Consider the following 8,209-nt stretch of genomic DNA (forward strand, 5'->3'; position numbering starts at 1 on the left):
CTTTGTCTGTTTAGGGATATCAAGCCTTTTAAACGTTTTAAGTCATCTAGCATTTGTTGATTTTAGAGCATATTGTGTGAGAAGATATTTGCATGTAGTGGTGTTCCTATGTTATGTTTTTGTCTAAAATTAGGCAGAAGTGTTCGGTTTTTGGCGAGCTCATCGGCTTTGTAATTTCCCGGAATGTCTCTGTGGCCTTGCACCCAAATGAGGTGAATATTAAACTGTTCCGTCATCTCATTCAGGGATGATCGACAATCGTGGACTATTTGAGAGTTTGTGGAGACAGACGCGAGAGATTTAAAAGCGGCTTGGCTGTCTGAGGAGATTCGTATATCCTTACAAGATATAACGTTTTCTTTGAGCCAGGATAGTGCTTCTTTAATCGCCATTACTTCTGCCTGGAATACACTACATTGATTGGGAAGTCTGTATGATAGACTGAGATTCAGTGGTTCCGAATAGATACCACTTCCAACTCCGTGATCGGTCTTTGAACCGTCTGTATAGAAGTGTACCGTATCGTCTTTCAGGGGTCTCTCTTCTTATCAGGAGGATCTTGAAGGGATGGACACATGGAAGCTTTTACCGAATACCATTTTTGGGGTGGTATAGTCTAAGCGATCTGGGATAGATCTGAAATTGTCTAGAATATTAGTATGTCCAGTATTGTTACTGTTCCATTGAGAGGTGGCTCTAAGCCTAACACATTAGTTGGCTGCCACCATTTTGTAGAAGATGTGCTCCTGTGATGCACATACCTGCTGACTGCTGGACTTTGATGAGCTTATTTAGATTTACCATCTTGTTCAGTAAGTTCCACCATACGACAACTCCATAAATGAGTATCGGTCTGATTACCGAAGTATATAGCCAGTGGGTTATTTTTGGGGAGAAGCCCCATTTTGATCCTATGGCCTTTTTACAAGTAAAAAGCGATACAGTAGCCTTTTTTTACTCTTTCATCAATATTTGCCTTCCAATTTAGTTTTTTGTCTAAAATGAGGCCTAAATATTTAGCTTGGTCGGAAAAGCTTAATGGTATTCCTTTAATCTTGGGTGGGCTAATCTGAGGAATTTTATATCTTCTCAAAAAGAGTATTAATTCAGCTTCATGTTTATTGACGTCCAAGCCATATTGATTAGCCCATTTTGTTAGCCTATTTAAGGCATTTTGTAGGAGTTCCGAGAGAACTTGGGGGTACTTCCCAGATACAGATATTGCAACGTCGTCAGCATAGGCATTCACCCTGAAACCCTCTGCTTCCAATGATGTTAGTAGGTCGTTTACTACCATGTTCCATAAAAGAGGCGAAAGAACCCCACCTTGGGGGGTGCCTCGATTCACCGATCTGGTGGAAGTAAAACTTCTCATGCTAGAAGTTATTGTCCTGATTTTGAGCATGAGACTTATAAGATCTATGAGTGAAAGCTCCTTCAATATCTAGGAACGCTACTAGGTTATATTATAATTCCTCTTAAACGAACCCATTTTATTTAATAAGAATAAATTAAGTGGCACAACGGTCCATGAAGAACCAGGGCCTAATGACTTACAACTCTCAACCATTCCTGTGTGCGAGTAATGTTGTCAGAGATGGTAGGACCTACAATTTATATGCCAAATCCGAACGGCTAATTTGAGAAAGCCCTTTTTCATGACAAGAGTTACTTTTGGAGCATTTGTCAATTCCTCGCAAGAGGCAGTACCCCTGAAAAAAGTTAGGTGGCACAGGCAGTACGAGTACAACAGCGATTAAAACACTACTCAATAGGCAAATATATACCCCCTTCTTTTGTTTGTCTATGGCAGTACAGTGCGTTGCACTGAAATACTAGAGGTCTTGGGTCATATCTGTCCCATGACCAATAAATTTATATTTATGGAGTCCTCGTACCAGTGTGCGCCGCTTTAAAGCATAACTACATCAACGCATTGGCGCAAGCAGCAGAAGATGCTGCAAACAGTAGCGACAGCAGGATCGTTTAAAGAGTAACCAAAATGCTTACCGGTGCGCGGAGCTCAAAGCAACAACTTCTGAAAAAAGTAGACGGTACTGTGATAAGTTTGGTGAATGAGTAAGTCAAAAGGTGGAAAGAACACTTTTCATCGTTTTTTAGCCAATGCCTTCTGAAGCGCCTGAACAAACTAATAATCGAATGCGCACCGCACATCCCAGTAACGATGATATCGTTGCCACAATTAGAACACTTAAGTTCAACAAATCGGTAGGTTTCGATGGAATTCCAGCAGAGCTTTTACAAGCAGCTCCAAAGTGATCAAGCGAACTGCTTCATCCGTTCATAAAAGAAACCTGTACCACCGAATGATTAATCCATGAGTGGAAGAAGGAAATTATCGCCAAGCTCCTAAAAAAAGGAGATCTTACAAAGTGCGAAAATTGGGGAGGAATTTGCGTTCTACTTGCCGTTGCCAAAATAGGGGCAAAAGTCATACTGGAACGCATCAAAGAACGTCTTGAGGGCACACTCGATGCCGACAAGCAGGATTCCACGCTGGATCCTCCTGTATTGATAATATCAACACCCTGCGGATCATTATTGAACAGAGCCGTTGAATATCGTTTACCACTACACCTGTTAAAAGGTAGTATATCTAGTAAGCTTTGCGGGGCAGAGGCATCCCAGGAAAACTAATTATAAAAGCAACGTAAGATGGATCCAATGTCACGTTCTGCACGATAGTAGCTTGTCAGATGATTTCGAAATCCAATGCGGAGTCAGACAGGGCTGTATTCTAACACCAATATTGTTTTTGTGGGTGATAAGCAACAGCTTTGTCAGGTAGTCGAGGGATCCAATGGACTTTGACATCCTATTTAAAGCACTTGGATAATGCGAACGTTGTTTTCTTACCCTCTCATAGGATCATGGATCTTTATCAAATGACAACAAGTGTGGAGAGAGAAGCAGAAGTTATAGGGCTGAAAATTAATTCCAGCAAAACAAAAATCATCAGCCTCAGAACCCAACCATCCTCTCAAATAAATATTTCCTCGCAACCGGTGGAAAAAGTGGAGAACTTTCAATACTTTGTATATTCCCCATCAAAGGCTGGACCGAACAAGAACAAGTAGCTTGGAAGTACCGTCTCCATTGAAGGCGGAACGGAACAAGACGTCATCTGTCACATCGGCAAAGCAAAAGCGGCGTTCGGTATGTTGCCGAAAATTTTGAGGAATAACTCTATCAGCTTAAGAACAAAGCTACGACTGTTTCGCACAAATGCCGAATCTGTGCTTCTTTATTGGATGCAGCACTTGGAGGGTTACTTTAGCCATTACAAGAAAGCTGCAAACCTTCGTGACTAAATGTCTCCGTAACATCCTATGGATTTTCTGGCCAAACCCTGTATTTCAAATGATGTCCTTATAGAAGGACAAGTCAGGAACCTATAGAATCTTTAATACGAAGGCTTAAGTGGCAATATATTGGGCATACGCATTGAAAAGTTAAAGACTGCATTACAGGCGAAGCAATGCAATGGAATCCGCTCACACAAGAAGAAAGGAGAGGTGGACGGATGAGAAGCACATGGCACAGGACAGTCTTGGTGGAATCAGCGTCAGGAAGCAATAGTTGGAGGAAGCTTGAAACACATCTCTGCAACCGTATAAGATGTCGCGTAGGCGAAGTAGAGGCCCTATGACCCTTAATAGGTTTCCAACGGACTTAACAGGTCTAAGGACCTAAGTAAGTAAGAAAGGGAGTAATAAATTTATAAAAGTATAATAATTTTTACATTAACTGGCCCTAAGGTAATATGGCCGCATTTCGGTGTCAAATGAAAACGGTTTAGTGCTATTTGTCTTGATCTACCCACGACAACAAAGTGGGTAGATCAAGACAAAAGCTAATCAAACTTGAAAGTTACTGAATGTGAACGTGGTTACTGTTTGAGTAAAATGTGTTTTTCTCAAAATTTTTCGGCTGTTGTCATAGATTTTGGTGCGTCTTCGAAATCATCCAGTTTCCAGAACCTTTCGTTGAGGTCTTTTGTAGAATCGTCTTTCCAGAAAATTGCATTACTATAGGAGACATTATCAATTTTGCCTACCGCAACCCAACCAAGGAAAGTGTTTTGTAACACTGGCATCTTGTTACCTTTTCATATTTGCTTAGGACGTTTAAGTGGATGATATGAAGAATTTTCTCAAAAAAGAACATCAATTTTGTCTGACTAGTGATTGTTCGGTTCTTCTAGATTGATGTTTTCAGGAAGTTGTAACAAAGGTTCTTTGTGGTTTGATGTGACAAAATACTTGAAAGAATAAATGATTTCACTATTCAGTTGAAATTTTCAATTGAAGATTGGTTTCTTGTTTCCCACCCGATGCATTCAATACAAAGATGATGGTTAGAGTAATGAGGATATATTTTTGAGAGCAAATATATTGGCACAAGATTGTTTATTGTTTGTTGTGATGACATTTCTTGCCGTAGCCAATAGCATGTAGCAGGTGTTTCTAGACCAATGGCTGCGAAGCCCCAAGTTTCGTTGTGTTAGGCTTAGCGATTGTTATCCCAGAATTACTTGTGCTTGTTGTTTTGTTGGATAGTCTTGAATTTTTCTGACTCAAGTGCAGAAACGTGTTGTGCTTCCCTGGTGCAACTTCGTGATGTATATGTTTTTGCCTTGTGATCGGCCTTAAAACAGTTTACACACTATCCTTGCTTCTGCGTTCATTTTAATCTGTCAGCGTCAACATCTTCAAGAATTTTTCACAGTACAAAAATTGTTAATGTTGGAGATGAAAATATTGCATACTACTGGTTCTATCTTATAACCCAACAGTTTTTAAAGCCTCAAACCGGTTTTTCAAGAATTTAAGGAACTATTGCATTTTGTAGGTCCAATTTCTTCGTTAATGGGTGGATGAGCAGAGAAGCCAACGGGTCTCTATCAATATTAAGAGCCTTTTAAGCTGCCATTGATTGGTGAGTAGTATCATGAAACTCTCTCTTAGCCTTTACTTCAGTTAATTTCTGCGGCAGCCCCAATTTATTTTTTGAACAAGGGACAACGTTTGGTCCTTTTGTTACCGAACCAATTTTGAAGAGTTTTTTATGCACGGTTTGATATGGTGGAGAATTGTAAGTCTCTAGGCTCTAAATCTCTACGGATTGTAATGTAGGTCTTTATAGCAGCCACTGTCGCTGAAGCTGTTTTGGGTTTCACAAAAAAGAAATGACTTTGGAAACAAGATTTATAATTATGTTCGAAGTATTGATTTAATTGAAAAATTTACTCAAACACGATTAACTTGTAATTTTTCAAGTTCAAATCTTAATAAATGAAAAATATGTTATAAGAATTTTGTTCAAATTCCAGAAACATCGCATCTTTGAAAGTAATGAAAGTAATTTTCATTATTTTCTAAAGATTTTTCTCCAAAACGACGTTCGTTTTTATTATGGCTTTGAGTATAATCAAGTTATAGCTTTTTAACTTCTCAAAAACTATTACAGAAAACTGCATGAAATTGACTTTACTTAGTTTCTTAATGGAATTAATACATCTAAAAGTTATTCAAAAATAATCAAAAACAAAATATCTTAAGGCTACAACTCTGATTTCTAGATTTTTGAAACAATTATAAAAAGCTTTGTAACACTCATAAAAAAACACAGGTACAAAAGAATTTGGATAGAGATTTGAATCTTTGGTTTTATGTAGTATTCAAAAGCAACCTCCAACTTTATAAGAAATCGAAATAAGGACCACCCTAGTGTTAACAGAAATTTTGTAAAAGTTCCTTATTTTTCATGGTCAGCGAATAGAAGACCTTAACAAATGTAACGTTATTAAAACGAGTGTCTTTGAAAAATTTTTCCCTATAATTTTATTGTCAACAAAATTAACTTTCATGAATACATGTTTTTTTTTTTTGAATTCTTGGGCGTGGGCGATTAGCCTCTAACTTTGATATCATCTTTCAGCTTTTATAGGTGGCATTTTCATCAAAATTTATAGATTCAAACAAAGCATTAAATACATCAAAAACAAAAAAAGCTATAAAATCTTAAATCATATGCAAACAAAAAAAGAATTCCTACAAATCTCTAAACTCTTTAGGGCTTTAAGGTAGGTAAGATTTCAAATGAACATAATGTGCTAATCGATTAACATATGTTTATCCAAGTTCTTAAATATACAATTCTTAAGAATTTGTTTTTATTATAATGACAAACTATTTAAAATAAAACCATAAAATTTGCTATTGTTTTCTTTTTGTTATTGCCAAAAAGAAAAAAATCATCAAATATGGCAACATAATTCCTTAGATTTGAATAGGACAGTTTTATTATAATAAACCTGTCACAACTCCCACGCATGTGTGATGAAGATGTCAGTTTTGAATATTTAATTGAAGAACCCGCTGTGATTTTGTCGGGGTATGATTTTTTTTGTTGCGTTCTTTCTTCTTTAACATTTTGTCTGCTACTGAAAATTTAATTATGTTTTTGATGTTATAGAAGATATGTTAAAAAGTTAGACATATGTAAGGGGTGTATCAGCTGCTACTTGTCAACTTTGAACTTTCAATGTGAACACACCCTTTTTTAGAAATTATCAGCGTTTTTAAGGTCGAGAAGTAAAGTGCATTAACCTAGGCTCCAATTGGTCTATAGAAACATCTATGTGCTATAAGAAAACCCGCTTAGAATGTTTTAGTTGATGCAAATTTCCGTCACTTCAAGGTCAACATAGATCGCTACAAAACATGTTGAACAAATATTTTGTTGCTTAATTGAATAGGGTACACATAAAGGACACGTGGTTTTAACACGACAAATCTTACAGCAAGCTTCAGTGGGTGTAAGAATAAACACTATCGACATAACACCGTATTACGATATAAGCTAAGGTCTTTCAGCTTTTAAGGTTCATTTAACACTAAGGCGCAAGGCGGTCAATAACCTGCAACGTCGTTTTTATATCTCCGCTGATTGAATCTTTTAAATGCATTAAAATGATCCCGATTATCATTAAACAATCATCTTCAGTGATTGCTATAAGGACCATTTTTAAACCGGCTGTGTTAATAAGTCTGATTGTGAAAAGCTTATCCATTTTTAAATTGTCACTGTGTAGGACGACGGTGGTGTGATTGAACCTGTGATTTACTACTTTTACACTATTTGGGTCCACTTAAGAGACAAGGTCAATGCTAGTGTTCCACAATCACGAAGATCTTTTTGATCCTGGATGAATCTGGGCCTTAAACAACATATGTCTTCAGCCAGCTCGGTCCCTATCTAACTGTCTCCAGTTTTGCTAGCCATATTAATTTAAATCCTATCTTTTCCTCTATACCTTCCTCTGCGTCCCTCGGGATTGGAATCGAAGACCTCCCGGGATGGAGCTTTTATTTATGTTCATTCACTCTACGTGACCCAGCCATCTAAGTCATTAGACTTTTATTTTTCTTCAGTGTTGCTGTAAGGTCCAAGCTTCAGTGTCAGGGTTAATGGGGATCTTATATAGGGTGACTTAAGTTTCTCGAGGGAGGTCTTTACTACCCAATTGCCTTCTAAATCCAAAGAAGCAGCTAGCTATTCTAGGTGAAAAAGTCATTAGCTACCTCAAGGTTATAGCTGTTCATGGGCAGACGTTTTGTCGAAGATTTCACCGTTCAATGTCCTTCCTTGATGACAGCATAAACTTAGTGTTACCTTCATTAAATTCTGACTCCATGATCTCTATAAACATTGCTCTGTACATACGCCGACTTGCCGTCGACGAATAAATGGCGGATACTGATTTGAAAGTTCGTGGGTTTTTTCCAAGATCTGCTCAAAAAATAATAAGAATATAAAAGTTATGTCATTTTTTACGAAAATTCTACTCATTTTTGAATCCTTTGGTTCTATGGTAATATCCCCTTAAGGTTGAAGTAAAAATAAGTTCAGTTACGTCATTTTCAAACAACAAATGTCTTGTCTCGAGACAAAAGAAAAGAATTTCATCAAAAAGGTTGGGGAGTTCTTGGCACTATTTGCTTGTATGAGACTTGGTAGATGCCAAGAATTTTACTAACAACTTTTTAAGATGAACGTAACTTTTTCTTCTGTTATTTGTCTCTCCCTTTGAGAATCACAGAAGTAAAAAAGTTTGGGAATTGTTTTTCAACATCTTTCGTACAGACTTCACGTTTTAATTGCAACTGACTGTTAAATGGCGCCC

The sequence above is a fragment of the Eupeodes corollae genome, chromosome 1 (assembly GCF_945859685.1).
Source record: "Eupeodes corollae chromosome 1, idEupCoro1.1, whole genome shotgun sequence".
Taxonomy (NCBI): domain Eukaryota; kingdom Metazoa; phylum Arthropoda; class Insecta; order Diptera; family Syrphidae; genus Eupeodes; species Eupeodes corollae.